General features: G+C 38.0%; 1 long non-coding RNA gene across 1 annotated transcript in view; it reads left to right on the forward strand.

The window, feature by feature from the left end:
- Nucleotides 1-18,798, forward strand: part of LOC140322220 (uncharacterized) — a 123,481-nt gene that overhangs the window by 102,635 nt on the left and 2,048 nt on the right. The window lies entirely within an intron of this gene.

The raw sequence follows: 18,798 nt of genomic DNA on the forward strand, positions 1-18,798 counted from the left end.
GGGTGTGCAGGAATAATGGCTATGTATTGCATGTACAGAAAATGAGGATGTAAGGTAATAACATAAAGATTCATGTGGATCCTGCCATGTGTAAGGAAACGAATGGAGATTCTCTGCATGTTCCAGCACACTATAATAGATCCTCAGCCTAATACTGACTGTAAGCCCTCCCAGCTGCTGCTGCTGGTACTGCCTGATATAGAAGATTCAAATTAACCACTTTGCCGCTTCTATCATTTACCTGCAGAGCTACAGTTACAATGTGTTACTGTAGGCGCCTGTGATGTCTGAGAGGGGGTAGGGCGGGTCAGAGATATCTTACCTCCTGTTCCATAGACACGAGTGATGCCGAGAGTACAATTCCTGGTATTACTTGGGTCTATAGAACAGTCATAAGAATAGAACAACAATGTGGGGCAACACATAGGGCGCTGGTCTATAGATGTGAGTAGTGCCGAAAATTGTAGTAGCGGCATCAATCGCTGCAAAACGTAGTAGCGGGCCGGCCAGATGTAATTCATTTTCAGAATTCTCTGGGGGGCCAAAAATAAAGGACCTTGAGGGCCTGACACCCCTGTTCTCAGGGCATATTACACCACCGCTTTCGAAAAATTCTTGATCTTGGAGCAGTCCCAAAAACTATGATATAGGTGTGCCATGACCATGGTACATTTTGAACAATTGAAGAATGGGGTGGTCCCCTTTGGGAAAAATGGAAATATAGGCACCATGGAAGAGTTTTAAAGTGATTTGTCTACACCTTGAGGAGGAGATTGCCTGCCATACCATGTTAAAGTCTTCCAAAGTATCTGAGGAGGTTCTGAAAGGAAAGTGCCTCTGCAATTTATTAATATCCATCTGCCAGTTCACATATTCCAGAGTGGCTCCGTTGTGGAGATAGATCTCTACCATAGCTAGTCTAGGTGAATTCAATTTTATTATTTTTGTATTAATAAAAATGTATGTTTTTATAATCATTGAGTTGTTTGCCAAATTCAACCATCCCACATCTGATTGATGATTCTTTAGACTTCTTTTCCATAGCATTCATTTGGAAAGTGGCATCTTGATTCAATATGCTCACCATATTGTCTCATCACTCTACTACTTTAAATTTAGCGGTTAAAGTCATGTTGAGGTTCAGTTCAATTGTGTAAAATGTTTACTCCTTTGAGCTCTACCCATATTTTTGTTCCAGCTGTGGGTGAACAATGGTTCAGTCTGTTTACTACCAGAAGAACATAATAAACTCTCACATAAATTGTAACCTATATTACATAGGGCAGCACAGTGGCTCAGGTGTTAGCACTCTAGCCTTTGCAACGCTAGGCCCCAGGTTCGATTCCCAGCCAGGACTTTATCTGCATGGAGTTTGCGGGTTCTCCCCATGTCTGTGTGGGTTTCCTCCCAAAAACATGCAGTGCCATTGATTGGCTTCCCCCTAAAAATTGACATTCGGCTACCTTAATGACATATGACTATGGTAGGGACATTAGATTGTGAGCTCCTTCAAGGGACAGTTAGTGAGACAACTATGGATTTTGTACAGTGCTGTGTAATATGATGGTGCTATATAAATACTGTGTAATAATTATTTATTTCACACTGACATATTAACATTTTGCATGTGAGAAATGGCTGAGGAATGTTTGCCCTGTATGAAAGGGGTTTCATACGACCAGGTTATCAAGAAAAGGTATCAGGTTGACTGGTGAACTACAGCAATGCCTGCAGAATAAACTAAATTATGATTTCAGTAGACTGTCTTCCCTTTATACATCTTAAGTCCTAATTTTCAATTGTGACTGGAATATACCTTCGAGGATCATACCTAACGAGTTTGATGAAAGGTTTGCTATCTCTGTGCTGATAGACTGAGCCAGTGCACAGCTAAGCCAATGTTACTTCCTACCTAGTTTTTACATATGCAAAAGATCACCACAGGTTCCCGCACTGACTGCCAGAGTCCCAGAGATTATTTTTTACTACATAAATCTATAGGTTACGATATGTCTCTATGGCTGCTCTGATGTGTGTGTGTGTGTGTATGCGTGTGTCTCGAATTGTCCAAACGCTCTTCCATGTATTGTAAATTGCTTTAGGAGGATGCATTAGCAGTCTACTATGAGCCATATTAAAGCAATTTGGAGAAATCTGAAGCAGGTCAAAGTGATCGTAGATAGTGGATGGAGCGATGAGATGATGGGGGAGTGGAGGGAGGGAGAGCGCAGTTGGAGATCATGCACACTGTTATGGACTCATGCAGCTTCCACGGTAATAAACTTCAGAGTATATTCAGAAGCAGCTTAGACAAAGTGTTCCTCTGAGGACAGAAAGGCCGTTCTTTTTTACCAATGTGGATAAGCGGGGCTGTTGCTGCATGGCGGGCACATATACACATTACACGAGGGGCTTGCCAATGATCACTTTACAGTAAAGCTCTTTATATGGTCAGTTAGCAATGAAGGTGATAGGTGATCAGAATCTGTGTGATTAAATAGCATATCATATGTTCTACATTCCTATAAGTCATCTTCACTGCATTAAAGCATACCTAAACTCAGAATTTTCATTTTACATAAAAGGGTATACAACCCCTCTAATGTAAAGTAAAAACTCTGTTGTTTGTTTTGTTTTTTTAAGTGCAACACAGCCCCCAATTCTTAATCGCCTACCGCAAAGCCTCCTGGGGTACCTACGACATGCATCCCGGGAGGCTCTTGCGTGCTCCCTCTGTGCCTGTCCAAGCTTTTTTTTCCAACCCACGTCACCAGATCCCGCGCCTGAGTCTGGTGACGTAGGAAAAAGAACCAGAAAGAAGAGACGAAAATGGAGGCGCCCAAAGCGCCGGCCCTAAGACGGATGCCAGGACGATGCGGCACCCAATGGAAGAGACCTCCGGATTAATTGGACTGCACTGCAGGATTGAAGTTAAGTGTATTCTTTGTGTTTTGGGGGATTTTAAATTTAATTCCTCTTTATATATCAAGGTGCCTAAGGAAAGAACCATCTGTGACGATTGGCATTGACCCATAGCAAACAATCCACAGGCATTGGAAGATATCGGGCAATGCAGATTAGAATATAGATGGGGATTACGGGGATGCACCTTTAGCTCTCAGGGATAGGTGTGTGTTGTTATTTTCTTGCATTCGCTCTCTGTCATAGCAGAAATGTTATCTCACCAAGCTTATATGGTGACATAAAAGATCTTAACCCATCCAATTATTTGCTTTTTTTCTTGCACAGGGTTGAGTATTCTTGGCAAAGTGGATCCTCACCTAATTCACCAAACTGAGTTGTCATTCACTAAATGAATGATAATAATATATCAGATTAATATTTTACTTTGCTGAGGGAACAGCCCATATCACTTTAATAGATCACGCCAATAAGGACAGAGATTCTGGGACTTGGAGATAAGGGAAAAACAAAAAACCTAGCAGATGATTAACTTCTGATAACTGTAAAAAATTTGCATGTACATTCTTAGAGGTATGCCATGATAATTTAATTTTCTATCCACTTTTTAAGATTTTTTAAATTGGAAATAAAGTTCCACTTTCCATGACAAGGTCTTTTGATGACAAGGCCTCTGGTTCCGATCTCCTCTCTGCAATAACGCTTCTTACCTGTCTGATTGCTCTGGGTTTCTAGCATGAAAGCTCAAGCTCTGCATGTGCAAAATTGCCAGGCAAACCCACCAGCATGACCAATCAAGGTGGCCGAAGATTCTTTGCAGCAAGAATGGAAGAAAGATGGTAGCGCCAAGCACTGAAACACATAGGTTAATCATGTGGATTTAGTTCCACTTTATAGCTTGCCATTTCTACTTCAACAGAGAGATAATAGGGCCTGATTTATGAAAATAAACTATTACTGAGGAACCTGGGTGATCTAGGAAACCTGGATAGTCTTCTTTAAAAAAACATTTGCTCTTAGTTAAAAAATGTTTTCAGTCCTAGACCAGATCTATTCCAGATTTGCTGTATCACCCAGTTTCTTCCATGACAGTCTATAATCTCTAGTCTTAGGGAACTTTTTTAAATCAAACTCAATACAAAAACATAAAAAAAAATCAATTTATAAGGCTAAAGGTATATGTTAGTTTTTGGAGTTTCAATTTCAACTTTAACATAAAATGCATACATCCAGGGTCCAATGTTTGTGCAACTCAGAATACAATCATGGCCGCCCTTGGTGAAAAATAAATCTTCATATGCATGTGTAAGAGTTACGGTCACAGCGATGACTAACACTGCCATTGCTGGACTCACTATAAAGAAAGACATTTGCTAGGGTTTACGGTTGATACGTTGTTGTCAGTATTGTCAGTTGCATGTAGAATACAAGCATGCAGGTAATTCTGGTACAAGTTGGGTTGCAATTAGCTGAACACCTGAGCTGCATCCTCATTCTCCGTCAGTGATCAAGAAGGTACATTGTAGGCAATATTATGAATGTTCTGCCAATCACTACTATTTAGGTTTATTACAACCATTGCATCAGCATGATCGCCACATTACAGATCTCCAGACACTGATCACCTTTTGATGGTGGCAAAGTCTTTAGGCCATGATGGAGATAAGGGATGTTTGTTTCAATATGTTTCAAATTCATTTTTGTTTTCAAATTGTTTTTTTTTTTAAACTAGAAAACAAAGAATTTGTAATCACTTATCAGATTGACCTTTTTATATGTTTTATGCCACAGCAGGATATTTTATTGTTTTTACCTCTTATAAAGCTAAAGTCTAAGAAGGCAAAATTTGTGAAAATGCTGAAAAAAAACAAACAAAAGTATTCGCTAATTTGGGGAATTTTGGGCAAACTGTGACCAACAGCATTTTTTTGGCAAAATATTTTGCATTGCTGTCATTAGTTTTGTCTGCTGCAAGAATTTTGAATTGCAGCCCCATGTTTTTAGAAATGTTGGAGGAAAACGAGGTAACCCACAAAAACACAGGCAGAACCTGCAAACTCCATGCAGATAGTGTCCTGGCCTAGATTCTAATTTGGGACCCAACGCTGCAAAAGCCAAAGTGCTAACCTCTAAACCACTGTGACACCAGTTTTTAAGGAAAACTACATTCTAATACGTAAAGTCATCAAGGTAAATGTGTGAAAATTAACTGGAAATTGACAACCACCTTCAGAGTTGCCACATCAGAAAATCATCTGTAGGATTGCATTGGATCTACATTTTAATGTACAGCGCTGTGTAAAATGTTGGCGCTATATAAATAAATCCTGTTTAATAATAATAAATAATAATAATTTTTCTGTTGTTAAAATACCAATGTGCAGTTTCCTTGTTTGCACGCCTTTACTAATTGTCTTTACCATTCTATTGTTTTAATATTCCTGCAGTTTATTTCTTAGGTAATTCTGAAGCTTATTATTTTACTGTGCAGTGATTTAATTCTTAACCTTCTGTCCTATTTTACTTTTTTCTCTTTATTACTGAACCGCTGTGAATTATAACAGACTCCATTTTTCATCAATGCTACCTAAAATATTACTAGCCACCGTGGAATTATGAAAATGTAGTCAAGATTTATTTTATGACAGTGCTGCAATTGTAGCCTCTCTTCATATGTGCCTTTTACGCTTCCTCTGTTTCAACATGTCTATAATTAGAAAAGGTTAGGCTCTGCAAATTTATATCTGCATTTCTTTTTTTTTTCAAATTTTATTTAGCACATTATTGTTTAAAGGGAAATGTAACACTCAGTTTAGTTTAATGTACAGAGATCCAATGAAATCATCCTGATAGCTGAAGAAGATGGGACAAGGTGGACTGTACGTAAAGCTGAACTCTAACAGATATAAATGACATTAATGATATAGCTCTGTAATTATTTAGACATTATTAACAACAAGCAAAACTTTCATTAAAAAAAAATTACACGTACCTTTACTTCTGTAGAAGCCTTCGATCCCTGTACAGCTGTCTTCCATTCAGTCCTGCGCCATCTTGCATTCTTTCTTTGTTCCGGAACCACCAGGTGCCAGTATCTTCTTTCGGCGTCTGCGTACATCACCTGATCTGGCACTGCCCAAGTGTGAAATCGGGTGACATATCCTCCTGTGTATATAAAAATAAAGTGCCGTGAAAAGTGCAGGAAAAGCCCCTTCTGTGCATGTCCGATCTCAGGAAGTCTTAAGCCTCTGGCGATATATGACATCTATGACAGAGGGCTCTGGGATACCCATCTAGTCTTTACTGCTGAAACAGCTGAGGAATCCCCCCTTTTTTAAAAAGAAAAATCTACTCTTTTATATAAAGCAAAAACTGTGGATATAGGTCCACTTCCAGTCCAAGTACATCAGTACTGGAGGAAGAAGAGACAGAACCGGTGCAAAGAGCCAAGAGATGCTTTTCTTGCATTGCTTTACTGCTTTTCTGCTTGTTTTCCACATGCTGGGGGTAGCAATCTAGACTCAGAGCTAGTGAGCTGAATGATGGTGGGCATCAGACTCAGGACACTCAGCAAAAAAAAAAAAAAATAGATCTAGGTGATCCAGCAAACCTAGCTTTGGTCCGGTATTCAATTTACATTTGCTAGCAAATCGAAAATAACATTGAAGCAATTTATTCCAGGTTTTCTGGTTTAGCCAGCTTTACTGATGAAAGTGTATTCTTTCCAGCCTTGGGGAGTTTTAAAAAATTAGGCCCATTGAAAGAGCCTTCATTTGGGTATCAATAATTTTACAATGACGAAACGTATACGTAAGTATACTCTAGGATGAAAAGTGATGGTCTTCATGCTTGTAGAATAAGGTCTATCAATGAAAAGGACTCACTATTGTGAATAAACCAACCTTGCTTTGCTCTCAGGTATGGTCACAAGGATCTGCTCATATCCAGACCAATACTGAATCACTATGTTACAAATGGAACCAACATGGGACTAACTGTACAGTTATTCTGTTGAAGTGAATGGAGCTGCTGATCACCATCATGTACTACAGTACCTTCTTTTCCCCTAATCACAAGGGGGCAAAATATAAATATGGCATTCTAAAAAATGGTAATCAAATGATTACAAGAAACAAGAAAGAAAAAACATTTGTTATCCTCTTTTTCAAAAAAAAGAATGCTAAAAAAGAAGTGCATGGGGGTTTGTTAAATACTAGCTGATACCATTAACAAAATCTTGTGCAAAGTTAGGTAATGAAATCAGTAAATGAAGGTTAAGGCAAGTTGCCACAGAATATAAAGCTATGGAATGCATAGAAAGAACCCAGCTTAGCTGATCATTAAATCATTTTTTTATTCTGATTGCTGAAATGCTTCAGGTCTACCTGCTGCCAAAAAAGCCTCTTTAGACATAATATACCAACTATATTAAATTTGCAGCCTATATTTCCAGTTCTGTCCAATGTACTGTTCAGGGTACCTGAAGGGTCAGGGAAAAAATCATCACTCAATTATATCATCTGGTTTATTTATAGGGAGCTCAGTGCTGAGTTGAGTGGAAGTCAAGGCCTTCAGGATGTCCTTAGAAAGAAATAGAGAAATGTTTTGGATAAAATTACAGGTCTACACATTACACATACACATTTGTATCAATTGCAAATATTAATCAGAGGTAATATGAGACAGATAAAATAAAGCTCAATGATTTTATGTATATTTATTTATATGAAACCTCTCCAACTACAATTCCCATTAAATGATGTATAATCTTGGAAATCACCATGGAGTGCATTTTCACACATAAGCGGTTGATATCCAGTGTCCATTTAGGTTGGGTACCAATTTTTGGGTTGCCATTTTGAACTAATTCTCCATCCGTAAATTTTACATTTGCTTGCTGTTCTATGTTTCTATTGTTACATTTTTCACTCCAGTAATATACAACCCACACATATTAAAGCAGAACCTAAAGCCGACTAAAATGTTTACCCTACATAAAAAGGTAGACAAGGATGAAAATGAACTTTTTTTTGGCAGGGGAGGTTAAATAAAGGAGGTAAAAAAAAAATGGGTAAAGCCCCTCACCTTCTGTCTTCTTTGCCAAGGCTTTAAAGACAGAATGGGAGTGCAGAGCCTGCTGGGATACTCACATCATGTATCCCAGATGACTTCTGTGTATGCCCGGGAGCATGGAGCTTTTTCTTCAAAAGAGAAAAAAAAATGTTGATCTCATGCATGTGTAATGAGATCATACGCTTTTTTTCCCCACCTTCTGCAGGCTATATCACCTGATCTCTCGCCTGCGCAGTGTGAGGTCAGGTGACCTAAGCAGAAGGCGGAAGAAGGGGAAAGAAGATGGCAGGGCGCAGAGCTTCCTCTGCGCAGGGACGAAAGAGGAAAGTAAAGGTGAGTTTTTTTTTTTAGTTTAGTTTACTTCCGCTTTATTGTCCAATGGGTGGCAGCGCTAGGTCCCAGGTTTGAACTCGCCCAGGGCACTATCTGCATGGAGTTTGCAAGTTCTCCCTGTGTCTTTGGTGTTTTCCCACTGGTTGACCTTTGACAATGGTAAAAACACATGACTATGGAGGGACATTACATTGTGAGCCCCTTTGAGGGACAGCTAGCAACATGACTACGGACTATGTAAAGCACTGCATAATATGTCAGTGCTATATAAATTCTAGTTAATAATATAGGATATGAAAGTACAGCAGCCAGGTTTAGTATTGTAATTTCTGTGTTTTTTTTTTTTTTGCATGCATTTTATTAAGCATTTTGCACTTTTCAAATAAGTTTTCATAGGTGCATTTGAAAGTTGTGTAGCTACAGACCTTAAGACAGGCAATGTCCATTCTGCAATAAATAAAACTTACCTGACTTTTTTCTGGCTTTTTCTCAATGTACTCATGCGCAGATCATCATATGATGCTGGGTATCCCCTTGGTTGCTGGTAATCAATAAACTCCAGTACAACTTCATAGGAGTTGGATCACTCTAGCCTGGCCAATCAAAATTCAATACCAGAAAAAAACTGGGTTAAGATAGAGGCACCCATGATATAGCAAAGACAGGTCGGTGTAATTAAAAACATTTGGTTTAGGCAGGTAAATTTATTTTATTTCAGAATAGAGATACCTTGGCTTATAGGTCTTTAACTACACCACTTACAAATACACCTTTGAAAACTTATTTGGAATAGTGCATAGGAATGCATGCACAAAAAATATACCCAGAAATTAAAATATACAACAGAAGAAAGGTTCCTGACCCTTCATGTAGAGGAGGAAGGGGTAGACACAAAGGTCAAGGAATTAGTTGGAAATGTTCACAAAGCAGAACTGTGCTCCATCCCTGCCCGATCCTATTCATGGTGAAATACTGATGAGAGATGGGAGAAGACGAGAAGCAGAGTAAGACAGTATTGTTCTCTTCTATTGTTCTCTATGCAAAAACATATTTGTGCATGCTGAGCTTGAGTACAATAAATGTCTGAATACAAAATGTTGCACTTTTTTTCTCATATTTTTGCATAAAATACAATGGTTACAGTTTCTTTGATTCTATGCTTGTCTGAAGACAAGAGCTTTACAACAAAGCAAAATACCTATGTGGGAAGACACCGATAGATGCTTTAACTCTTTGACTTTTGGGTTGCTTGCTAGTTAAAACTTGAAGTGGTATTGGAGCTTCTGCTTTTATTTTTCTTTAATAAAGACACCTAAGTCCAAATCCTACATAACCCATGTCACATTTTTATAGTTGTCCCCAAATTCATTGGTATACATGAGACCAAAAGAGCCATTTAAAGTATATATTATATAAAACCCCTATGTAAGGGATTGTCCTATTAGAAAAAATGCCCAGTTTGCCACTAAAAAGAATGCCCAACATTAGAAACAGAATGCCATGCAAGATAGTGCTGCATGAAAGACTGCTTCAAAGGGGATTTTAATACTATGTGCATGCATGTAAAAGAGCTGATGGAATGGGGGATTCCATGTGAATAGTTTCCTTGCAAGAATTACAAACCTTTGAGGGGGAGAGTACCATATTGTCCTTTGACATAGAGAATTCCCCAATGGGAAAAACTGCCTTGGGAGAAAGAACACCATGTAAGATCATACCTAGTGAAAATGTTACATGTGATTTACAAAGCACCAAGACTTTTCAATAACAAAGAATGTGCAAGGTGAAATAGACTGCTGTATAAAATATTATATTACCATGGCACACGTGGATGATGCTCTCCTATTCCATCAGTTCTTGCCAGTTCAACTTGAAAGTGACATCTTAAATTGTCAAATGAAAAAATTGGAAGTCTCCCAGGTTGGCTAGCAAAGAAGAAGAGAAATATCCATTTTTAGTTTGGCATATAAATGAGATGACCAAAGAGAAGATGAGTTACCATTTACATTACTGTATGTAATATAAAACATGACAGACATGATATATCACATTAAAGGAGGTCATGACTGTGGCAAAACATTTTTGCACACCTCTAACCACCTTTCCAAATTCAACCACCTCCCATCCAATAAACACACCAAAATTTTAGTTAAATAGCCCGAAAGCCTTTTATTATAACAATACTTTTTATAAAATACTATTTTTCATATATATAAATACCATAACAAATTGGTAACAAACTCACCAATATAAACATAACAACAGTAAATACCAGTAATTACCAATAATTTAACATTAACCTCGCAGTCTGCAACTCAAAGTCCCAACTTAACCATACTGGTTACTGGTCCTCAAAGCACCCCAATTACACATGTAGTCTGCTTCCAACACATATGTATTGCTCCCAGCTGCCAGTTCTACCAGCCCGGTAATGATGTAACCCTTCTTTATCGAAGAGATCACCACCATATGTTATACAACTGAAACTTTTCGAAAAACCATGGACTGCACACCAAAGATGGGTCCCCAACTCCACTGTCATTATGTACCAATGAACACTAACCACCGAGGACCTCAACTGTTCAACCCTATTTCATTATTCCATCAGACCATATATCAAAATACTACTCCAAAAAGTGGTCGGGCGGGTGGGATGGAAACTTTTTCCTGTACCCTTTCTAATCTAATGGCCATGCCACTTCCTCTTACTGACCTTTTAACACCTTAACCCCTCCTCCACCTTCGTCCCCTAAACCTAATCCCTTCTAGTATCTGAAACTAACTTATTACCTTTATCCTGTCTGCTCCCTGTCTTGTGCCCAGACATGCCTTCTTTGCTCACTCCAGGCCCTGATGTATCTATACGAAAAAGTATATGGTTTAGGTCAGTCCTAAAATTTCCAGGAAACTTGACATCTGCATCTACATCTGCTACCATGATATGTTCACCTTGAACCTAAGACTGTTGGACCATCTGAACTCATGCAAGGTCTATATAATATTCCATAGTATTCTGTAGTATATTCTGACTTAAAGAGCATATGTTCAAACTTATTTTTTTTACTAATAAATGATAAAATGAAACTAAAATATGATGCATTTTCATACTTTTATCTATAAACCACATTGAAATATATTTGAAGATACAGGGTCAGTTACTATACTTTTTCAATTACAGATTTAAGTTTGAATGGGCTGGTTTTTTCTACTTGAAATTTTCATCTACATCTTGTCAAGCTACAGCAAGCATTCATTTACTGTTTCCAATTTAGCTATAAAACTAATGAAAGACATTTCATTAGACCATTATCCATTTCACCACAACAGAAAATATTCTTTCTTTTTAACGCCCGATCTCTTTGTTACAAAGCAGAACATTCTGTGAAATCTTCACTTGTGATTCTTAGGTATGTGTTTAAAGACTGGAAAAAAACTTTGCTATTTTGCAGAATTAAATTATTTTCTTCTGTAACGTGACCTTGAGTTTGCTAGATTTTTAAAAAGTAAAAACTGTCACATTCTCCAATGCGTACGCTGAATTATTACTTTTCTATAGGGAGTTATCAAGCTGTGGGATTGTAGCGGCTTGTCAGGTCTTTTTTTCTTTGGCAATTTAACTTACTTAATCTGTAGAGACAAGAAAAAAGAGTACAATGTGGAGATCTAAAAGTACCTGGTCCAAAAAGTCTTACAACTGTTTTGTTGGCATTAGAAAATTACCATTAACCAGTGACATGCCTAGGTTGGGGAAACCAGCACTTGTCAAGGAGCAGGCTGGGGAAAGTTGGTTGGCATACCACTGCGTTGTGGAGAACCCATTACCCAGGTCAAACTCTGAAATGATCTATTATAATCTTCTGGATATGGTGCAGTGACTGACCACTAGAACATTTTGTCAAAGACAGGATGGGTGTGTTCACCTTGCTATGATCCCACTATCCCCAAAATAATTAGAATAAAATGCCTCTGGAGTGCCTGTTGACAACCATGGAATATTCACCAATTTTTGTATGTTAGGAAACAAGTGAGATCAAGCAAATAGTTTTCAGTTCTTGATCTTGTCCTTGATTTCCCTTAAGCTATGGTGTCTCTGCATCCCCTGCCCTGAAACTGTGTGCAGCTGAAAGGGATTTAAAAATATGCTGCAGGTAATGAGCTAGGAGTAGTTCCTGATTTCAATCGTGCACTGCCATTGGCTGCTGTGTCTCTATGTTCTTTCTGCGCACAATAACCTGTTGTAGTGTTAAGCTGGGCTGACCTGCTGCTGGCGTGTTTATTCCTTAGTTTGCCTGTTTCTGACCCTGTGTCTGGACTGACTTTTTGCTTGTGACCTCAACTTTGCTTTGTATTTTCCCTTAAATAACTCGTCTGGTGGGCTGATTTCTGTGTATAACCTCTAAATTAGTATTCTGGACTAGGGATGAGCTTTCCTCAACCAATTAGGGAGCACTAGAGGTTTTGAATGGAGAGACTTGTCCCCATTTAACCTCTAGTGCCGAGGATCGCAAACAAGAATGATCGCAGCTCTGAGAATCCACTGCGATCCCGGGGCACTAGAGGTTTAATTAACCTCTAGTGCCCGGGGATCTTCTTAATGAATGCGGCCGGGGCTGCATTTATTGAGAACAGTGTGCAATCCCCGGCACTAGAGGATAATTAACCTCTAGTGCCCCGGGGATCGCAAATAGGAGGATTCCCAGGGTATCCTGTAAATCCCCCGTGAATCCTCCTGTTATAATTTCCTCGATCTTCCGATGGTTTTGCGGGGCTTTCTACAGGCGGAGAATGTGGTGTTAGATTGGGGAACTGTCATTTGTCATGCACTGGTGCTGGGTCAGGGTTTTACATTATCACTAATTACCTGGAATGCTGCATTAATCTTTCCCCCACCTAGTGACAGCCCAAATTCATGCACAGGATGATACAAATGGCAGAGCTGGAGCTTTCTCTTTCTACCAGGTTGCATGTGCGATTCATGTCAGTAGAAAGGGGTTGCCTGATCTAATACACCAATGCATGACTTGCAGATGGGGTCCAGACCCTACTTGCCTGTCTTCCTAAATTGGCTTGGGTAATTCAGTGGCCTTTGCTACAGGACAATGCAAAGTGATCTTTCTGCATTCCCCCAGCATGGCCCCTAAGAGGACCCTTAGATTCACCTGTTTCTGTATTCTACATTCTTCAAAAATGACAAAGGCTACCAAATAGGCCAACCTGAGACCCATTAGGCAAAAACAGTTCACGCCAACTCCCAAATGAGGAAGAGATCTTTCTGCCTGGGCAATGTAAATCTGATTTCTTTAACAACACTGCCTACATATTTAGGAGAACAGTAATGAGAGCTTCTGATCGCTCACCATGCACTCCCCAATCCCCACTGCACCTATTACTTATGACATCCAACAATTCTGCTGGCCAGGCTTAGCTGTTGTGCCATTGAACTGTCTTGTAAAACAAGAATAATGTATTTTTATATAATGTTGCTTAGGGGACATAGTGCAATCCAGCCTTTGTGATTTCCTTTCAGAATGACTTTACTATCACGCCTTGTGATGTTCATTCTGGGGAAAAAAGGCCAGTGCAGCTTAATTGACAGGAAAACCTGCACTTTGTAGCTTTGCCCAATTGTTCCCCAGAGGAAGAGCTACAGAGACACATTTTAGGATATTGCTCAAACATCCAAGAAATTGCAGGTGGTGTATATCGGATTGTGAAATGTTTAACCTCAACTGGGAAGTTCAGTTTTTCAAGTTACATTTTACGTTATTTTCATGTATGCATATAAAAATAAGCCAATAACCTGGTAAAATGATAAAATGATTGGTTGTGCATTGTTCAGTCTCAACCTTTTATCTTGTAAAGTGAAATTTCCCCCATTAGACATAAGTGAAATATGTACTACCTATGATTGTTATAGAACAAAAATAATGAAGTTACTGTAGCAAAAAACTGAATGGGTTAGACAGATGGGATTTCTTAAAATATTCTCCCAAAAGTATTTTGCTACTATGACCTAGTTATATGGTGAATCTCCTTTATCCTGTGTACATGTCAATAGCATGAATCAATGTCATTTGTGAATAGCTAGTATTAAATGGAAATTGAAAGGGAAGACGCACGACACTTTGGACTTTATTTAAAATGAATTGGTATGACTTAACCAAAGATAAAGCAAAAATGAAAAATATATGCTTTTACAATACATGTACCCATGTTGTGTATATTGAAAGAGCCTGCAAGTGCAAACAAGTACCTATTGATCCGCAAGAAATGCAGGACAGAAAGTACAAAATTTTCTCTACATGGCTTAAACTATAACTATCTATAAAATATTTTCATACATTTAGGAAATCTTAGAAAAAATAAGATAGAGGAAGAAAGAGTGCAGGGTAAGGACGATAAAGCTTTTGCTGTCGAAACCCATTGATGGTGTCCCACTATGGCCTGTATTGGGTCTAGTATTACAAAATACACAGCAACTCTTTCTGAACGAAGAAAGAAGACTAGACAATTTCCAGTTATGCAGAATGCCCAGAAAATCCATAAAACCACCTAAAACACTTACACAGAACACAGTTCATTTTAAATATATGCAGGAGTTTGAGGCAGCAAATAAATATATAAGTAAACGTTACAATCCAATATGACTAGAATCCAATTTTTTTCCAACATTTGAAATAAAGATGAACATGTAAGCACTAGATTTTAAAACAGTGTTCCGAAGGTATGGTAGAAATTTTAAATGACTTCTATAAAAATAAGTTAAATAAGATTAATACTAAAATACAGTCTTATCTCTCAATTAGGCAAAATTATGGCATCGCCTGCTTGACCTAAAAGATGGAGAACTAGGGGAACATTTAGTGAAATTTAATCGAAATATTATTACTAAGAAAGACAAAAAATTCCACAGGGATAAATGAGCTTTTTGTACCAGTAAATCTTATCTATGGATAAAAAACTAGGATTTAAAAATCATTCTGTTCTAATATTGGTATAAAGTTGGACAATTCCTCCTACTCTTTACTTTCTTCATTTATTTACTCACAGGAACACATTTCAGGCACTGTTGAATTTTCACTTGCTTCTGAGACTTGTACCAAGGGTGATAGATTTTGTTCTAAATCACATGCAAATAAACCTATCCAGAAAAGGAATATATTTAATCCTTTATTTGTACAACAGCAAACTGTTGTCACATTACAAATAAAATTATAAGTAGTCCAGGATACTTATCAGATGTCACTTTCTTTGTAACAATCTTTACAACAGAAAGGCTTCATACTCAAATCCTTAAAGGACCATACCATGGGGTCAGAATATGTAGAATTATTATATCAGAAAGTGACAGGAGAAGGTAACACCCTAATGCCATTACCTGTTCTCTTTTGAACCATTAAGAGAAGAATTAGAGTTTCTAGGTTTGATCCAAGCTTTTGCCCAAATCAAAAACTGGACAAAGATTTGAATTTATTAACACATATTTTACTTAATAAAAGTATTGCATGATAGAGATTGGATGCATAGTCGTCACCAATTGGATATGACGCCTGAGAATTTAAATTATACTTTGCTTTCATGAAGAATAGTTTCTGCTACACTTGGTTGTTTGCAGAGAGCAGCACGTGCAACAGAGACAATGAACTGGATGACCCTGAAAGCTTAACACAGGATGGCCTTGAAGGCTGATAAGAGACCCTTGTGGATAGAACCAGCTTGAACAAGAAACCAAGTTGGCGGACAGTCAGTTTTGTGCCAAAAATGTTAGATTTTTATAGAAATTATAGAAGATTTATCTCCATAATCTGAAAATAATATACAAACTAGATCACAAGTCGATGGCAGAGTTGTTTTTCTTTCAAAAGGAAATTGAAAGCCTTTCCTCTAATACACATAAAGGCTAATATACATTTAGGTGTACAACAAATAGTAAGCCTTGCTGCAAAAAAATACAGATTTTACCATTAGGCTCTTAGGTAAGGTAGGTAGCATCATGGTAATCATCTCCATCCACTGCCATCGCTCTTCCCCGTTATATCGAATGTACCCAACTGGCATCACCTCCATGTACTGCCATCTTCCATTCTGTTGTATCTAGTGTACCCAGCTTTCTTCAATTTCATCCACTGCAATCTTTTTTCCCTAGTGTCTAGCATGTCCCACTTCCTTTGCCTCTATCCAATGCCATCCCCCATCTCTTTTGTATCCAGTATAACCGATTGCCATCACCTCCATTCACTGTAATCTTTCTTATCTGTTGTGTCAAGCGTACCCAGCTTTCTTAAGTTTTATGCATTGCAATCTTCACGTATCCAGTTACATTTTCCATCTCCCATCTCTATTGTATAAATTGTATCCCATCTATATTGTATAAATTACCCAATTACCATCCTCCTCATTCACTGTTATCTTCCTTATCTGATGTATTTAGTGTACCCAGCTTCATTCACCTTCATCAACTGTCATCTAATTGCTGATTACATCTAGCAAACTCAACTGCCATTGCCTCTATACATCACAATCTCCCTCTATCCATCTCTATTCTTTAGAGTGTACCCAGCTGTCATCGCCTTTATCCACCACAGTCTCCTTTCCCTATTGTATGTGGAGGGCCTGGTTTATTAAAAACTGGAGAAGATAGACTATCATGGGAGAACCTGGGTGATCCAACAACTCTAAAATGGATTTCCTAAAACTTAGTCGCTGTTGATTGACAAATGTTTTCAATCCTGGACCAGATCAGATCCATGCTTGCTGGATCACCCAGGTTCTCCCATGATAGTCTATCTTCTCAAGTCTTAAGAGTTTTAATATATCAGCCCAAGTGTAGCCAGCTGCCATCACCTCCATCCACCACTGCCATTTTCCTTCCTTATTGTATATATTGTTCAGTCTCAGGTAGGAGACATTTGTTTTCTATATTAGGCTCTGCATTTTGTTTCATTACTGGCATATTCATAGTTTTATTTTTTAATGTGAAGGACTGTGGAATATGTTTCTCTTTAAGATAAAATGATCTTAAACTTAATCTCTAAATTTATATTATTCCAATAAATTATTTAAGAGCTAAACAGTGTTAGGGTGAGGTTTATTTTTCATCCCCTTGTGACTTCAAAATAACAAGACAGACGTGGTAGAATATATAGACTATTTCATGTGTATAAAAACAATAAGGAAATAAAATTCCTATGAATTGGTGGTACCACCCTGGGTCAGGGAGGGAGGACACTCTACATGTTGTATAAATATATCTACAGGATGGATAGAGAGAATTCCATTTCCTGAAGAGAAGGTAAGAATGCTTCTTGGACTTCGTGTTGGACAATTGATATCAGCAGGTGTAAATTTCAACATGTCTCTATATTCTTCCCTGTACAGGTTGCAGTGCTGAGTTCAGAGAACCATCTCCACAATGAAACTCTATATGTGCTCCCTTCTCCTTTTCTCTCTGCTGGGCCTTCTTAACGGTCAAAGTGGATGCTAACTAGACACTTACATAAGAAATCTAGGTAGCAGAAAATTGGTATTGTTATGTTTGTGAAGCATCTCCTGATCCTCTCTTTGATTCATATGTTACCTTCTGCAATAGTCTAATTATTACTGCCAGCCATTTCCAATACAGATTTTATCTTTTGCTGTACTTCTTTTCTAGAATAGGATACCCCCTATTTTTTTTTTTAGAATGTACCCCCAGCAGCATCACAGCTATTCACTGACTCATGTAAAGGCTTCTATCTATGACCTCTCAAAAACTACCAAACAGAAATCATTAAAATTAACATGAAATCTCTTCTTCTATTCTACCTTTTCTGTCTATTCCTTATACACTAATAGATTGAAAGCTCTTTTGAATTTTGTATTCTTCCTTATATCCTAATAGATTGTAGTATATTCACCCATCTGTATCCTCTGGTATGCCCTTGCAAGCTCTTCCATCTTTTGTATTTTCCGTTATAATGTAATGCATTGTAAGCTTCTCTATGTTCTGAATCCTCCATTATACCCTAAAAGATTTCAAGCTCTTTGGCCATCTGTGTTATCAACCAAAACCTCAAAAGATTGCATACTAATCTACCTTCTGCTCCATACAGATAGCTAAAGAGTTTATAATCTATTAGGGTATATGGGGAATACAGAAGGTGGAAGAGTTTACAATCTGTTAGAGTATAAGGGAAAATAAATTGTAAGCTCCTCCACTATAGTATCCTCCCTTGTATACTTGTAGATTGTAGGTTCTTCCACTGTCTGTATCCTTCCTTATATCCTAACAAATTGTAAGCTGCTTTACTATTTGTATCCTCTAATATAGTCTGATAGATTGCAATCTCTTCTCCTTTATACCGTAAAAGATTGTACTCTCTTCTACCTTGTACATTCCCACTTATATCCTAATCCCAGCTCCCCTATTTCATCTGTTCCTATTCCATCCATCTACTGTTTGTGGATGAAAAATTCTCCATATGCACCCAC

The sequence above is a fragment of the Pyxicephalus adspersus genome, chromosome 2, assembly GCF_032062135.1.
Source record: "Pyxicephalus adspersus chromosome 2, UCB_Pads_2.0, whole genome shotgun sequence".
In the NCBI taxonomy this organism is placed as follows: domain Eukaryota; kingdom Metazoa; phylum Chordata; class Amphibia; order Anura; family Pyxicephalidae; genus Pyxicephalus; species Pyxicephalus adspersus.